General features: G+C 46.0%; 1 pseudogene; it reads right to left on the reverse strand.

Annotated features, from left to right (window-relative positions):
- Positions 1–17,836, reverse strand: part of LOC119856963 — a 201,379-nt pseudogene that overhangs the window by 1,550 nt on the left and 181,993 nt on the right.

Consider the following 17,836-nt stretch of genomic DNA (forward strand, 5'->3'; position numbering starts at 1 on the left):
GTATAAGAATGTGTTTAGCATTTAATACGTATATCTGTAACTCATCCATCCTGAAACCAAGTATAAGTTCTATGTGTGCATGTGAATCACGATAGATTAATTAGGTCAGCGGTTCTCAAACTATTTACAATCCAGCCCTTCTTTTATCAAATGATAAAAGAGAGAAAGAAAAGACAGTAATACGTGAGAGTCAAGACAGTAATAGGAAAGAAGCACCTCTATATTACGGGTGGGAGAGAGTAAGTGGAGTCTCCTTGTGAGCAGCCAGGGTGTACACATGCATTTTTGTGTTAATTAAAGATCGACTTTTCAACCTGATAACATCTCACACATATTGGCAAAGGAGTAGAGGGGAGTTAAAAACTCAGAAGACAAACTAAGAAAATTCCACAATTATATTTTTTTTAAATTCTCGTAATTTGTGAGGTGTCTAAGTCATGATTATTGATCTCTTGATGTTAGCAATACTGGTTTTTTTAATTGTCTGAAAGTAATTGTGTCTGTAACATCAAAACATGCAGCATCTGGCCTGGGATTTGGTAAAAGCTACCAGACTCCATCCTCAGCTGCACCAAGTTCACACTCCGCGCTGATGAGGAGACTGAAGAAACTGGTTATAAGCCACCTCCGCACTGCCCTGATCCTGGGCCAGGTGCGGGACAAAATGGCCTGTGGTCTAACACAGAGGAACCTCAGGGCTGCCCTAAGATACCCCAGATGCTGTGCTGGCCTAGGAGAGGTGGAGCACCATGCACTGACATACACCTCCATGCTCCTCCTACATGGAGGCAGGGAGATGCAGGTGATAGGTGGTACAGTGTTGGCTATACTTGCTTTCTACCTCCTGAGGACTACTCTGTGTCAGGTAGCTAATGTAAAGCTAATTTTTTAAAAGGGCTTTAGAGGCAATCATAGGCAAATTAAGTAGAAACAATAGTAAAGAACAGAATTATCAGACATATAGATAAACAGGAAGAGTCAGCGTGGCTTTTGTAAATGGAAGTCAGGCCTAACCAATGTATTAAAATTCTCTGAGGGAGTCAACAAGCATGTGGATAAGGGGGATCCAGTCGATATAATGTATTTGGATTTTCAGAAACCCTTTGACAAGGTCCCTCACCACATGCTCTTAAGGAAACTAAATAGTCCTGGGCTAAGAGTGAAGGTGCTTTCATAAATCAGTAACTGGTTGAAAGATAGGAAACAAAGGGTAGAAATAAATGATCAGTTTTCACAATGGAGAGAGGCAAACAGCAAGGTCTCTCAAGGATCTGTACTAAGAATTGTGCTGTTCAGCATATTAATTAATAATCTGGAAAAGGAGATGAACAGTAAAGCGACAAAGTTTCCAGATAATACAAAATTATTCAAGCTAGTTAAGTCAAAAGTAGACTGCCAGAGTGTCTAAGTGCATCCCTCTTTTCCCGCCATGAAGAAAGAACCCATGTACGGCCATCCTGACCACTTGGTTTTTGTGAGAAGAAGCTATAAATATGGACACAAGTAAACATTCTTCTTCTTTTGACTGTTTGAATTCTTATTTTTTTTCCTCATTTTAGTTACCACTCGTAAGTGGTCCACTCCCACATATGCCTCCTTCCTGCTCTGTATATCTTCTGAAGTTTTGCTCCATTTGTGCTGAATTGTAACGTGATCCAAATGGTTCCCTGTTCTGTGATTTGATCACCCCCACCTCTGCTACCTTTTGAAATTATAGACTGTAACTCACCTGTACATACATTTTTACCTGCTTTAACCTCTCAATAACTCTCATTTCTTTTTCTGGGGGTATGTCTACACAGGAATGGAAGCCTAGGGTTAGTGGGACTGGAGTCACCTGACCTGTGTCTGGAAACCCGGAGCTTGAGCATTGATTCTGCATTTTAACCCTTGGTTAAGAATTTTCTGACCTGTGCTTGAACCTAGGACTCTGGCACCCACACTGCAGTGCACAGACCCCAGTCAAAGTAACCCTATCCCAGAGTGCCTAGCGCCCATGCCCCCTCAAGTGTCAGCACTCCCATGCGAGGAATGTGTTACACTCTACTTACTGCCCACCCTATTTCCTAACGGTGACGGTGCTGTTGATGGGATTCAGGTGCCCATAAGGACACACGAGTACAGAAATGGCATAATTAGCTCCTTTGGCGGCTGTCTCAGTAGAATGACGGCAGCTTGTGAAGATCTTGAACTGCCAGCTAATCTGAGAGTTGGGCTCTGCACTCTAGCCTGAGTCACACTGGCAGGAAAATGTCCATGTGTCCCTGTTCTGAGGACAATTAGGACGTCAGTCTTCAGGGCTGTCAAACTATTCAAATGAAACTTTGCAATTTTCAATTTTTAAAGTGGGCTGTTCAATGAAGGTGATTTTGTCTGGTTGGCTTTTTATATGTTTTTGTTCTGAAGGTTGACATAAAATGTAAGTTTCAGAGGAAAAACACCCCCTGACCCTAGCCTGGCTGCTGTTGGCTATAGAGTGGTGAAGTGCATCCCCAGGGCTTGGTGTGCAGTGTGCTCCACCATCCCGCCACAGCCCTGAAGGCAGGGATAAGGGATCCCCGGGAGTCTGTGGGGAAGTTTAGAGGCTGGCTCCCACTCACCGCCCTCACAGTACACACTGCCTGGACAACTCTGCACACACAGCCCAGGGAGGGCAGGGGGAGCCCATGAGAAAGGGACAGAGAGCGGACCGTGAGGCTGCCTTTGAAAGGGGGAAGAAGCAGCAGGGCTCTCAGCTCAGCATGGCTGGGGGAGGGATGACCCCCAACATGCTGGCAGCCACAGGCACTGACTTTATTTCTCCCAGTGGATGCTCCACCCCACCTGCAATGGGGCCCACCCTGGCAAGCCACCAGGGCACGGAATCACTATGGCTGGTGGGTGCTGAGCACCTACTATTTTTTTTTCTGTGGGTGCTTGAGCCACGGAGCACCCATGGAGCCAATGCCTATGCTGGCAGCTGGGAGCTGCCTCCCACCTGTCAGCATTGCTCTGTGTTTCAGACAAGTTCTGCAGAGCAGCGAGGAGGAGCCATAGACAGAGCTTCCACCGTAGGAGACTACAGGGAGGTTTTGGGGCTGGCTCCCACTCGCTGCCCTGACAATGAATGATGCCCAGGCACCCTGCATATAGAGCCCAAGGGAGGGAAGGGGGTGGCAGAGAGAGGAGAGGGAACCAAGTGGGTGATCTGTAGAGAGGGGGAACAGCCAGGGTGTCAGGGGTCATCCTCCCCCAGCCATGCTGAGCCGGGAGCTCTGCCGTCCCTGCGGCTGTGTGTGCAGGGGCACCTGGTCAGTGTGCACCAAAATCTGGCTGTGTTCTTGGGACCAGGAAGCAGCTCTCTTTGCAAAAAGCTTTTTCTGATCAGTCTCCACTGAAAACCCTGCAGGCTTGCTGACAGTGTGCTGGCAGACCACTGTTCAGCAGAAAATGGGTTAATGCTTATCTGAGCTGCTGCAGTTTGCAAAGGATGATATGGCTTCTGTTTCCAATAGAGTAGAAGAGACTGCACCACCAATTGTCCGCATAGACAGGACTAAGGAAGTTGCCCCAAGGAACTCTGGGATACATCTGGAGGGACCAGAGTCAAGTTTGGGCCATGTGAACAGAGGAAAGAAATTGGGCTTGGACCCTAGGTCTCAGCTTAACACAGGCTCGGACGCTCCAGTCCTGCAGGGTCCTGGACCCTAGGTTTGAGTCCTAGATTAACACAATTGATGTGTGGACACAAGGGCAGTTAGGCTTGAGCATAGGCTTATATTCCTGTGTAGATATACCCTTAGTAATTAATCTCTCAATAGCTACTATAGGATTGGATGCCAGTGTCTTTGGTGTGAGATCTAGGATGCAAATCGCCCTTGGTGAGTGTCCATGCTCCTAAGTCCCGCCTCAGACAGCTTGACAGTCCGGTTCTACGGAAAGGGATGTACTAGTGTAACCCACCTTACCCAGCATGGCTCTGTCCCCCTCTAGTGGCTGGACCACATAAAACAGTTGTGCTAAAATCACTAGTTTGCAATACTGGCAATTCCCCATCCTGACCTGAAAACATGATGAAAGGCAAAAACTTGCAAATTTTCCCTTATTCAAAATGGCTGCCATCTCCTATTACTGCCAATGTGCTTGAAGCCAGCAATATGGCTGCCATTTCCTTATAATCCATCTGCTCGTGGAAGTGAGGCTGCCCTTGATAAAGTTGGCTGCCACCTCCCACTGTTTTCAATGAGATGGAAGCCATGCCCACAGGCAAAATGGCTGCCATTCTGGTTTGGGGGCTATACAGGGCACAGGGGACTGTGAGGTGCTCCAAGGACAGTGCTAAAAGTAGATGGAGAGAGTGAGGGGGATCAGGGCAATGGGGGGTGATACCAGTCAGCTCTGTGTTCTTGGGGAACCAGGGCGCAGTATCCAGCCTGTCTGACTCATGAAGGACCCCCCGCCCCAGCCTCTGTTTGAACCATAACCGATCAGAAGAAGGACTTACAGAAAGCAATGAAAAGGCGGTGGGAGACACACCTAAACCCCTCCTGACAAGGGTGATAGGATTAAGGCAACTCCCCTAGCCTCATCTGCATCAAAGATGGGACAGGGAGGCATCTCCATTAGCATATAGAATGGAGAACAGAGATTCCAAGGCAAGAACTGCACTGAACTCTGGGACCAGGGAAGCACTGCATCCTGGGGGACCTCTGCTCCAGATGTTAATGAACCTATGCCTGCACACAGCCAGCTCAGCAGTTATCAGACCAATTCTAGTAATAAATCCTTGACTGATATCCAAAATACTGAAACTGACTAATTGCATTGTGAGCTCCCTTGAAGGAACACCACCCATAGCAAGGAATGACCAGTTCCTATTGTCTAGCCTAAAGAAAACACCATAGTCATCAGTTTACCCATAAACAAATATAGTGTTTTCCCTTGAACCACTGTTGTTTCTCTACAAAAAACCCTACCCTCGCTCAAGTAAGTGTTCTGATGCCTGGATCCAAACTCCGCATCAGTTCCACTGGGACTCCATCTTCTCCTGACCGTGCTGGGGGCTCTACCTATCTCCAGCACTTAGGACCCTGAGCTACCACCATCACCTGGGAACCCCGACTAGTTCAAGCTTCATGGAGTGGTGAGACTCCATCTCTCTCTCTCTCTCTCTCTCTCTCTCTGTTTTCTTTTCTACTTCAGGTATAACTTTTTAACCGTGACTTGTTTGATCAGTTTTTATAATCTTTAATAATGTAACTGTTATGTCTGTTTAGGCTCTCCTTGTGTGGTTATCACTATTATTCAATAAATAACTTTTATGGTTAAGCTGGTTGCTTCCCTCCCTCTCTCTCTGAACTTTACTCTTTTGTGTTTTTGGCTTCCCTATTTACTCTGCAGCAATGCTCTTCTTACCTAAGCTAAAGATCCGTGTAGCACCCAAAAATACTGTGGGGTTTGCTCATCAATTGGGTTCCTACCAGAACAATTGTAACATGAAAGTGGGGATAGGGACGTGCTGAATCTGTGACATACAAGGGTGGTAGTTTGGAAGTGCTGCTCAACCCAGACTTCTGAGTCCAGGAACATATAAGGGCTCAGCTTGGGAGTGCTGATTTAACCGGTCCACTAATACTTGCTCTGTTAATTTGTGTGTGTGTGTGTGTGTGTGTGTGTGTGTGTGTTCATCTGATTCTGGGGCTGGAGGAACCCAGCCCTGGGGACCTAGGTCTTGCAGGATAGCTCCATTGGGAAGGGACTTGCAGAAGGGAGAACTAGAGCTCCATATGAAAACACAAGGACACAAGTAGTACATTGATAGAATTACAGAACCCCACCCCCAGAAGAGTAACCCTAATAAATGAGCATACCCCAAAGTAATGGGCAAATCTGGTAACGGGGGAGAAGGAGGCAGATTTAGGGGTGCAGGAAAATGGGCTGCAGAGCGATGTGGGGGACAGAAGGGAGCATATTGAAGGGGGGTCTGGAGGAAGAGGAGGAGTATTTGCGGGGTGGAACACCGTCTAGTCTCTGGCAGAGATGTGGTGGTTGGGGGAAATCAGGGAAATGCTGCTTCTTGGAAAAGGTTAAAACAATCCCATAGTATGTTGACTGTGACTTTCTCATTTATTCCAGGGTCGGGGAACCATTTTTCTATCAGGGGCCATTGACCCATTGAAAAAATTAATGGTGGGCCACACACATTCAACTTACCTGCCTGAGGGGGCACAGAGGTTCCGGGCTTCCCCACACAGTGGGATGAGCCAGTGCTGGCAGCTCCAGCCCCTTGAGGGGTGCTGAGATTCAGGGCTTCTCCCCTGACACACGGTGGGACAAGCTAGCGCTCGCGGCTCCAGCCCCACGGGGGTGGGAGGTGCCGAGGCTTGGGGCTTCCCACCTGCAGTGGGATGAGCCAGCGCTTGCAGCTCCAGTCCTGCAGGCAGGAAGCCCTGAGTTTTGGTGCCCCCCGCAGGGCTGGAGCTGTGAACGCTGGCTTGCCCCGCTGTGGGGGGGGGGGAGCCCCAAAACTCAGTGACCCCCGCAGCGGGTAAGTTGAACATGTGTGGCCCGAGGGCCAAATGAAAATGAGCAAGAGGCCAGATCTGGTCCGCAACCCATAGGTTCCGCACCCCTGGCTTACATATTTATATGAATAAGTTTCAAGTTCTTTAATACATATTTCTGTAACTCATCAACCCTAACAAATAGTGTAAGTTGTATGTGCAAGTGTGAGGTCAGTGGTCCTTGAACTATTTACAATCCAGCCTTTCTTTTATCCAAGGAAATAAATTTGGAGGGGAGAAAGTCAAGATGGTGATTGGAAAGGGATAGAAATTCCTCTACATGATGGATGAGGATAAATTAAATGCAGTCTCCATCTGAGCAACTAGAGAGAGGCATGAATTTTTACGTACATTAAAGTTTGATTTTTCAACCTGAAATCATCTCGCACACATTGGCAAAGGAGTAGAGGGGAGTTTAAAACTCAAAAGGTAGACTAAAAAACCCACCACAATTAGATTTTTTTTTTAGGTCTCATTATTTTCAGGAGTCTAACTCATGATTTTTGATGTCTTAATGTTGGCAGTACTGGGTTGTTGGGTTTTTTTGGTCTTAAAATAATTGTGTCTGTAACAGCAAAACATGCTGCATCTGGGATTTGCTAAAAACCACTGGACTCTCTCCTCAACTGCACCAACTTCACACTCAGCGCTGATGAGGAGACTAAAGAAACTGGTTATAAGCCACCTCTGCACTTCCCTGATCCTGGGCCAGGTAGGGGACAAAATCGCCTCTGGTCTAACACAGAGGAACCTCAGGGCTGCCCTAAGTTACCCCAGATGCTGTGCCGGCCTAGGAGAGGTGGAGCACCATGCACTCTGCCCCGGAAATACACCTCCATGCTACACAGAGGCATGGCGATGCAGGGAGTGGGTGGTACATAGTGGGCTGTACCTGCTTTCTACCACCAGCGGATTACTATGAGTCAGGGGGATCCTTAGCTGCCCCTTTAGGGTAGTTGCCCAGCTGCTTTCCCTGCTCAACAGGGGCTGAAGCCTGAGCCCACTACGTGCACTGTAGGGTGTTGTGATCCTTACTGGTACCCTGAGTTTAACTCACAGCATCAGTGTTACCAGGCACAGACTAAAGGGAGCCGGCTGTTACTTACATCAGTCTCTTCAGTTTGCAGTTCAGGTGTATCAGTTCCTCACACAGCAGCCACACTCCGGCATTGCCCAGATGATCACCATACAGGTTCAGCTCTGTCAGGCTCTGGCTGGTTCTGAGAACAGCAGCGAGATCCCTGCAGCCAACGGCTGTGACATCGCACTCCCACATAGCAGAGGTCCCCAAGCTGCAGGAGAGAGAAAGGCACAGGAGGGGATCAATGCATGAATGGGGTTCATCACAGCTGGTTTGACAGGTGGCCCCACCCACGAGCCCCTCTGCCTGACCAATCAGCATCAAGAATGAGCCAGAAGTCCTGCTACAGATTCTGTCCCAAGTCCCACCTCTTGTCCAATGAGAAACCAGCAGTGGGTGGGACTTCCTGTCTAAACTCCACCCCTTGCCCTTTGCTCTTCAGCAGTCAAAAGTGAGACTGGCCTAGACACTTCAAATGTCTGCCGCTGACCAATAAGGAACAAGGTTTGGGGCAAGACTTCCTTCCTAAGTACCGCCCCTCACCCTTTCCATTAACCAACTACAATTCAGAAAGGGTAAAAAGTTTCCCTTTAAGTCCTGCCCACTCCACACTGATCAGACCCAGGATGGTGCGACCCAATCAAAGCAGCCCCATCGCTACAGGGAGGCTGTAGGGGGAGCCTCCACCCCAGGCAGCTGAGCCAGGCTCAGAGCAGGAGAACTGGCCCTAATTTTTACATACTGATTGTTAAGTAGCCCCACTTTAAAAATTACAACCCTATAAAAGAGAGGTTGTGTCCAATCCAAAAAGCACATTTCTGAGACCCAAAACCACAAGCGAATGAGCAGAGCTTTCTGCAAGAGAAAGGACGCTCTTGTAGTTAAAGCCCTGGATTAGAACTCAGAGACCTGTGGCTCAGTGCCTGGCTCTACCATCCATGCCCCCATGTGACTTCGGGCAAGTCATTCTATCTTTATGAGCCTCAATTTTCCATCCTAAAAATGGGAATAATTATATTTCCTTCCCCCATCCTTTGTCTTTCCAGTTGTCTTATAGCAGGGTGATGCTATAATTAAGATTTAGACCAGGTTTCTGTTTAAAATCCAACTCTACTATTTGTTCTAAAATCCACATGGTTACTCAGATTGCCTTGAAAGTTGGTGAGCCTCATGGGTGCTTGGGATTCTATACGTGTTCCAAACTTTTAGATGTTTGACCAAGTTGTTCCCAAGGTATAGTCTCGGGGGGGGGGGGAAAATAGCTTTTCTTAAAGGTGACAGATTTAAGCAGCCTATTTGTGCTCACAAGGTATGTCTACACTGCAGTTAGACACCCATGATTGGCCTGTGCCAGCTGATTTGGGCTCCGGGGATCAGTTTCTGAGGCTGTTTAACTGTAGTGTAGACTTCCAGGCTCTGGCTCCCGATCCGAGCTCTGGGATCCTCTACCCTCAAAAGTCCTAGAGATCAGGTTCCAGCCCAATCCCAGAAATCTACACTGCAATTAAACAGTCCCGCAGCCCAAGTCAGCTGGCACAGCTGGCACAGGCCAGCCATGAGCTTTTAATTGCAGTGTGGACACACCCAAATAGAGTGATCAAACCAGGGCTAAGAACATTGCACCAGGGTGTCCAGCGCTCGAGGGTTCCTCCAACAGAGTCTGGGACCTACCAGCCCTTTGGAGAAAATCAAATTAAAACTTTATTTGAAACGTATTTTGCTTCTCTATGTTACAGTATCAGAAGCCTCCGCTTCCAAATGACACTTTAAATTAATTAAACTGATTGTGTGTGGACAGAAGAGTTAACAGAATTGTTAGCAGCTGGATAGCTAAAAGGAATAGTCAGTTGTCCTTTGATCCTGACCCCAAATCAGTTTGACCCCCACTTGGACAGACACTTGGCAAAGGCAGGATAGCAGATTGCTAAAAGGTGTGTCTGGGGAGAGTGTTATTTTGGAGAAATGTAATCAAAGTATTTTTGTAAAAGGAATAAATTACATGAAAGCTTGTTTATATCTTAAACAAAATGACCTTGGACACCTGTAACAGTGCCACCTGGGGGCACCTGCCATAACATGTTCAGTGCCTAGCACAGGTCCTGATCTCAGCCAAGGCATTTTTCCACTACTGCAATTCACTAATAAATAATACAGCAACCACTGTAAATAAAATGTGGAATTTATTCTGCCACCACCTGAGTTGTCGGTGGTTGACTGGCTGAACATAGGAGCTCATTGGAGCAACTTTTCATTGAGATATTGGAACCCAAACAGGAGACCCTCCCAAGCATAATGATGGCTAATGAGCATCACCTGGACAATCAAACTCGTGGGTCATGAACCATGACTAAGGAACAAACACCTGGAACATCTGTTTACCAAATCAATACTGTATTTAGTGCTCAACAGTGAGATGCGCAGAGCCTGTTCATGGGTAAATTGTGAAAGAGGTTCTGTAAAAGGGCGAAAGTTGGTAGCTCAATGGCCAGAGTGTTTGGCTTCCAATCGAAGATTTGATGAAAGACCTCCTCATGCACATTTTTTTCTATTGTAATTAAGAAAATCACTGTCACACAAACTTAAATCCTTGTTTTTAGTCTTTACTTGAAAGTGGTCACATAAACAAGCAATTTCTACAGAAATACGCCTATGGTCATGTTCTGCTTTGGCTGATGTCTCAAACTTGATATTGAAAATAAGCAGGGTGGAGAAAAATTGACGTTTCTTTTAATAAAAGAATCACAGACATTGTCTGATTTTTTTTTAATTAAGTCAGACTAATTTAAATTGGATTTTTATTTAAATTAAATATGTTTTGCTTTTAAAAATAAACATTTAAAATTAAATTAGAAATTATATCGTGTTAAAGCATAAATTTACTATAATCTGTATATAAATAATTTAAATTAAATAAAAATGATATGCAAGAAGTATGTGTTTGCTGATAAACTGATGGAAGTCACTGGCTGAGCACCTGGAAGCCCTGAGAACACTGGCTCGAGATAGGGATCGGCTTCTGGCTCCCTGCTGCAGAGCGGGAAACTCTGGAAGCTGCAGCTCTCTACCTCTTAGGCTCCTGGCTCAGTCACTGTTCCCAGGGCTTCTAAGTTCTCAAGGCTTCTAGATTTCTGGCTTGTCATCAATCCACTAGGGCTGATGGGGAGCCAGGAGTCTAGAAGCCATGGGAGCCATGGCTGAGCTAAAAGAGTAGTTTTCAACCTTTTTGATCTCAGGACCCATTTGTAAACCTTGATGGCCTGTCGCAACCCAGTAAATAGCTTTAGTGCAAAAATGTCTGGCTTATGAAATATTTCTAACCCATGATATAGAATAGCCACATTAATATAATAAGTACTAAATACAGCACTTAAGTATTTGTTGTATAAATCCTACGTTCTGAGCATTGCAACCTGTCAGAATGTGTCAAAGGGTCGCATGGGAAGCCCTAACCTGGGGGGGTGGGGGATCATGTCCTGGCCCGGGGGAGGGGAGGGGAGGCAGGGGTCAGAAGCGCTGGGGGGGGTGTAGAGCCACCATGCACTCATCCCGCAACAGTGGCTCCTGCACCTTCAGTCCTGCAGGGCTGGCTAGCTCTCTGATCTGGGTGTTGCAACCTGGTGTGTGGGGTCACAGTGCCACCGCTCAAATTTGAGTGAGTTCCCTGTCATGACAGAAAGGCAGTTGGGCCAAACCAGTGGTAAAACTTTGACTGTTTTAAGGAAGGAGCAAAATCAAGTCTTCAGGGACAACGGTTTAGAAAGTAACTGATAATCAGTACTATAGGAGGTGGTGAATGAGAGAGAGGTCCCCCTGCACTTCCCCTTTCCATGTGTGTCAGAGAGAGATCACTGAATCAGGCTTCACCCTGTCCGCAAAAAGAATGGCAAACCCTGTGCTTGCAGTGGAATCCAACTCAGAAAACCTCCCCTCTGCAATCAGCTAGCTGATCAGTCTGGTTGCCTGCATCTGTGTGCATCTCTTGCAAAAACGAAAGATCTACCCTTTTCTGGGACAGGAACTCAAAAAGAGCCCTACGTTTTTTCACATTCCTGCGCCCATTCACATTCAGAGAGCCACATACAAAATTATCCTTCAGACTCATCAGAAGAAATAAGAAAAAGACAGAAACAGAAAAAACAACAACAGCCAAACCTCAAACAAAGCCACCAAGTGTTCTTCTATCCATTAATGCCCAACATTTCCATTGGTCAAATAGACACATGCTTTGGTCATCACTTTATTCAGTTTATGCCGCTTCTGTTGGTCAACCTCAGACACAGAGACACATCTCATAGTACACTGAGCAGACAACAAAAACAGATTAAGATCAGGAAACCAACCTGCCATTTCTATACCACATTTCCCCTTAGTCTCATCCAGAAACCTACCAGTAGTGTTCGGGGTGTCCCCACCACAGGGAGTTCAGGTCCCAAAGAAATCTCTCAGACTCAGAGTCACTAGTGATCTCGGGGGGGTGGGGAACCTCAGAGAGACCAAAGGGAGGGGCCTGCCGGGACCAAGGGGACAAAACTTATACCCAAAAATTCCCCATGCCTCCAACCAAAGAATGACCCTCAGCAGCACCCGCAGCCATGTGCTCCCCGACTGCACTGACCAAACTAATCCACTGGGGCCTTCAATGGCTGGTTTTTGATCTGGAGTTTTGCCAACAAGTTAGAATCCACAACCAAAGCCGTGGAAACCACAGCGACAGGCTGAGAGTCCACTGAATCAGGAGCCACAGGACCAGTAATATCATCTCCCCTGGGGTGTAAAGGGCCAACTAACCCTCTCCCCTCCAGAACCAACATTCCCAGAGATATCTGGAGCCTGCTGGCTCTCAGTCCCTGCCGCAGCCACCCCACCCTGTGCTTTACTCTTGGAACCACCCATATTGCCAGGCAGAGGGTCACCAGGGGCTGCCTGCCTCTTCTTAGGGCACTGATTGACTCAAAGTGTCAGACTCCCACAACAAAAACAGGCCACGTCCTCAGTGGCAACAAACATGATGTCACACTCCCCGATGCTATACTTCAGGGACACTTTAAATACTTTGGAATCACAGTTTAATATCATATAGAGCTGCCTATGAAAGGACAAGACATGCTGAACTCCTGGGCTTTACGGTCTAAAGGAATCCTCCGAATAGGGCAAGTGATCTTACCATAACTTGCCAGGCCTTTGGCCAGCTGCTCATTTCCTAAAAATGAAGGGACATTAGAAACAGCAATTTTAACAGCAGGTGTTGAGAGGGGCACAACAGAGAAAAAAACACCCTAATCCCCTCCACAGCCACCTGCTCAAGGAGGCTACGTGAAGCAACAAACACCACAGCCTTGCTTATGCAGGAGGCAATATCTCACATTCTTAAACTGAGTGACCTTCCCCACAGTTAGAACATGCTCTTCCACAGAGGCAGAGTCTGGAGGCAAAATCCAAACCCCATAGCCACACGTTAAACCCTCAGACTCTGCAACAAACTGTAGTCTTTGTCCCCTGGGCCTTGGGCTGGCCATCCCAGTCCAGAGAACACACAAAAGCCTGCTAAGACAGAAGAAATCCTAAAATAAACATACAACTACCAAAAAATTAATAAACACACAAAAAAGATCCCCCCAAAACACAGAGAACTGAAAAGCACACTCACTCTCAACCTCCACCCCAAATAATCTCACAATCCTCAGCGAGAGAGATCCTCCTGTATTCCCCGCTCTGTGTGTGCGTGTGTGAGGGATCTTGATGCACCTCCACCCACCCCGTTTGTGTGTGTGAGAGAGAAAGAGAGAGAGAGAGAGAAATCTCCATGGATGTCTGATTCCTGCAGCACTGCTCAGGTTTGGCCTGGTTACTCCCTGTCATGATCACAAATCTCCTCCCTTAAATTTATTTGAAACTATTGGTCAATATACTTGTAATACTCATGTGGGGTTTCCCAGCTCCTGAAACTCCAATCTCAACCTCAAAGGGGCCCTACCAAAAAGCACTACAGCTAAAATGGTTACCAGTGCCCTTGGACCCAATGCTCAGCATGCTTGGAGTCAGTACTAAAAACAAAAGAAACACGGAGCTCTGGCTGGGCCTAGTTTGAGAGGCTTCTTCATGGGGTGATCTGGACAGGCTATCCACCAGTCCTGGTGCACAGCCCCCAACAGTAAGTTTACAGGGAAAAGGGCAGCCTGACAAAGAGAGAGGGCTTAAAGTTGGAAGCTGGAAGAGAGACTGTGCAGATCAGGCAGTCCCTGCTAAATTCCCACTCCCGCCAGAAGGAGTATTACTCTGAGACTGTGGCTTCAGGGATATGGGAGCTCTAGCAGTAAAGTTACCAGAATCCAAAGAGAGAGAGAGAGAGCTCTTACCCAGCACAGGTTACCAGGAGCCAGCCGAGATCCCAAGGGATTCTAGTGAACCTGGATGGAATCAGGACAGGAGCCTGCCCTACCGAGGCATGAATTAAAAGGTGACTTTTGTTTTAGTCAGCCACCACCATAGCGCTGTAACACTCCATCTCAGGACAGGCGACCTCAGCAGTACCATCCACCTTGGGAAGGTGGGTGGGAGGTGGGGTTAGAGGAGTTTGTGAGCATGAGGATGCAGGAAATTGGGTTAATAATGTTTCTTAATTATTAGATCATCTTAACCCTTCCGCCCCGATCCTATTTTCCTGTGACCAATACAGTTCTTCTTTCTATTATAGTGTTATTTTTGGTGTGTCATTCATTTGCTGAAGTTTATTTTATTTACTCTATTTTATTGTCTCCTGTGTATTGGGCTTTATGCTTCTTTCGAGTGAAGTATTATCATGGATTTATCAAAGGACAGCCGCCCTGTGCACTGGGCAAAGTGCAGAGTCTCTTTGAGTGGAGACACCAGGAGCCAAAAAAGAAAAAGAATCCAGAACCTGACCCGTGCGAGGAGTGGAGAGAAAATACCCCAAATATTGGTGATAGCAAGCTCCTGGGAGAGGAAAGGGAGGAGGAGATACTATTATAATAATAAAAACAAGTTTTAAAACTCAGAGACATGTTTAAAAGAAAACCTGAAGGAAAGTTAAAAGAAAAATAATGTAGCTAAAAGTTGTTTTGTTCAGTTTTTCAGGGATCAAAGTGGAATCTTCGGTGATCATGTAAAGTAAAAGTCACTTTAGTCACAGCCTGAAGTAAAAGAAGAAAAGGCCTTTCATGCTGGTTTCTATGTTTTTGAAAGTGACTCACAGGGACTGAGTCCTCATTTAAGAGTTAGGTCCAAAATATTTTGAAAGCAATGAACTCAATGATCAAACTCATTCAACAACAGAGCTGAGCAAAAGTCAGATTTTCCATCCAGCAAGGAAATTCTGATATTTCAACATTTGTTTTCATCCCAATGCATGACAAAAAGATGAGGTATCAATTTTTATGGAACAGAAATTTAAAAAAAAATCAATTTAGAAACGAAGAAACTTTTTTGTCCCAGCTCTCTCAACTCAAATGAAATATTTTGCATTAAGAAACATTTTCCAATTATTGTGCATTACCTCCTGTAATTGTAGTATTGGAACCTGAGGCATCCATTCTCCCCTGTGCCCAGGGTTCCTGCATGGACTATGTCTCCCATGATGCAGCTTCCATCCACCCATGATGCATCATACATGTTGGTCAGAGGAGAGCCCACATTGCACTTTGGGAGATGTAGACCTCCACGGAGTCTGGCTCATAGGTGAATGACGACCAAAGGTACAACTTCCATAAGGCAATATTCTAATAGGGACATAAAGTTTAATGAAATATTTTGGGTCAGTTCAACAAAAAAAATTCCGATTTGGGTTGAACCAACCCAAAACAAAAAATATATAATTTTGATTTTTCTGATGAAAAATCAAAATATTTATGCAAAATCAAAATATTCTCACAAAAAGTTTCTATTTTATGGAAACTGCATTTTCCTTCAGGAAATCATTCCAGTGGTAAGTTCTTGACCATCTCTAGCCAACAGTCTCTGCACATGCCATTTGCTGCCAGAGCAAATTCTTCTCGCTTAAGTATTGGAGCATAAAATATATGAGTAAGTAACAAATTCAGTTGCTGCTACAGACCTGTGGGTCTCGCTCCTCAGGAGGGAACAGGACATTGCAGATGCACTGACTGGGGGGGGATCTGTAGCTGAGTAGTGACTCCAACAGCCAGTGGGAGAGAAGGAAAATGGATGTAGTGGTAAATACTCTGAGATGGGAAATCACTGACAGATTGATTAATTTTTCAATACCAGTGGGGGCGGGTAATGGAGAGTGGCACCTCCTGATCATCAAGAGGAAAGAGACGGAAGAGGCTAAACAACATGTATGGTGGGAATAAGAGGATAAAACAAGCAGTGCTGAGATGAGTCTTCTCCACATACAAACTGACAGGGGGAGCTCTGATACCTTGATAGAGGCTTGGTGGGGTAGATGGTGACAGAAGCACCTCAGCCCTCCAGGCCATGGATTTGATGTTCCTGGGAGAGAAAAGGGGAACCTGCATTAGGTGTTAGTTTATTGGCTAAGAAAAGGAAAGGAGAGCAATTGAGAGGTTAAAGCAGAATATATTAACAGGTGAGTCCCAGTTTTTAGTGATTTCCCATCTCCAGATTGTGGCCATGATTTAATAAACTGCCAGTTTCCTAAAAGTCTTTTCAGAATCCCCAAGTTGTCTCTGGGGATCTCGGCTTTTCATCTGGTATACGTCCCTGTAAGAGTCCAAACAGTCAGAGATGAAGGATCATTCCCTAAATCCACATTTATAGATTCTTCAGTCAGTAAAAAGAAAAGGAGAACTTGTGGCACCTTAGAGATTAACAAATTTATTAGAGCATAAGCTTTCGTGAGCTACAGCTCACTTCATCGGATGCATTTGGTGGAAAAAACAGAGGGGAGATTTATATACACACACAGAGAATATGAAACAATGGGTTTATCATACACACTGTAAGGAGAGTGATCACTTAAGATAAGCCATCACCAGCAGCAGGGGGGGGAAAGGAGGAAAACCTTTCATGGTGACAAACAAGGTAGGCTAATTCCAGCAGTTAACAAGAATATCAGAGGAACAGTGGGGGGTGGGGTGGGGGGAGAAATAACATGGGGAAATAGTTTTACTTTGTGTAATGACTCATCCATTCCCAGTCTCTATTCAAGCCCAAGTTAATTGTATCCAATTTGCAAATTAATTCCAATTCAGCAGTCTCTCGTTGGAGTCTGTTTTTGAAGCTTTTTTATTGAAGGATAGCTACTCTTAGGTCTGCAATCAAGTGACCAGAGAGATTGAAGTGTTCTCCAACTGGTTTTTGAATGTTATAATTCTTGACGTCTGATTTGTGTCCATTCATTCTTTTACGTAGAGACTGTCCAGTTTGGCCAATGTACATGGCAGAGGGGCATTGCTGGCACATGATGGCATATATCACATTGGTAGATCGCAGGTGAACGAGCCTCTGATAGTGTGGCTGATGTGATTAGGCCCTATGATGGTATCCCCTGAATAGATATGTGGACAGAGTTGGCAACGGGCTTTGTTGCAAGGATAGGTTCCTGGCTTAGTGGTTCTGTTGTGTGGTGTGTGGTTGCTGGTGAGTATTTGCTTCAGATTGGGGGGCTGTCTGTAAGCAAGGACTGGCCTGTCTCCCAAGATCTGTGAGAGTGATGGGTCGTCCTTCAGGATAGGTTGTAGATCCTTGATGATGCGTTGGAGAGGTTTTAGTTGGGGGCGGAAGGTGATGGCTAGTGGCGTTCTGTTATTTTCTTTGTTGGGCCTGTCCTGTAGTAGGTGACTTCTGGGTACTCTTCTGGCTCTGTCAGTCTGTTTCTTCACTTCAGCAGGTACAAGCCGTCAGGAACAGTATCCCCGATACTGTCACGGCTAACCTCGTGGCTGAACTTTGTGACTTTGACCTCATCCATAACTATTTCACATTTGGGGACAATGTATACCTTCAAATCAGCGGCACTGCGATGGGTACCCGCATGGCGCCACAGTATGCCAACATTTTTATGGCTGACTTAGAACAACGCTTCCTCAGCTCTCGTCCCCTAATGCCCCTACTCTACTTGAGCTACATTGATGACATCTTCATCATCTGGACCCATGGAAAAGAAGCCCTTGAGGAATTCCACAATGATTTCAACAATTTCCATCCCACCATCAACCTCATCCTGGACCAGTCCACACAAGAGATCCACTTCCTGGACACTTCGGTGCTAATA

Source organism: Dermochelys coriacea, chromosome 6 (assembly GCF_009764565.3).
Source record: "Dermochelys coriacea isolate rDerCor1 chromosome 6, rDerCor1.pri.v4, whole genome shotgun sequence".
Taxonomy (NCBI): domain Eukaryota; kingdom Metazoa; phylum Chordata; order Testudines; family Dermochelyidae; genus Dermochelys; species Dermochelys coriacea.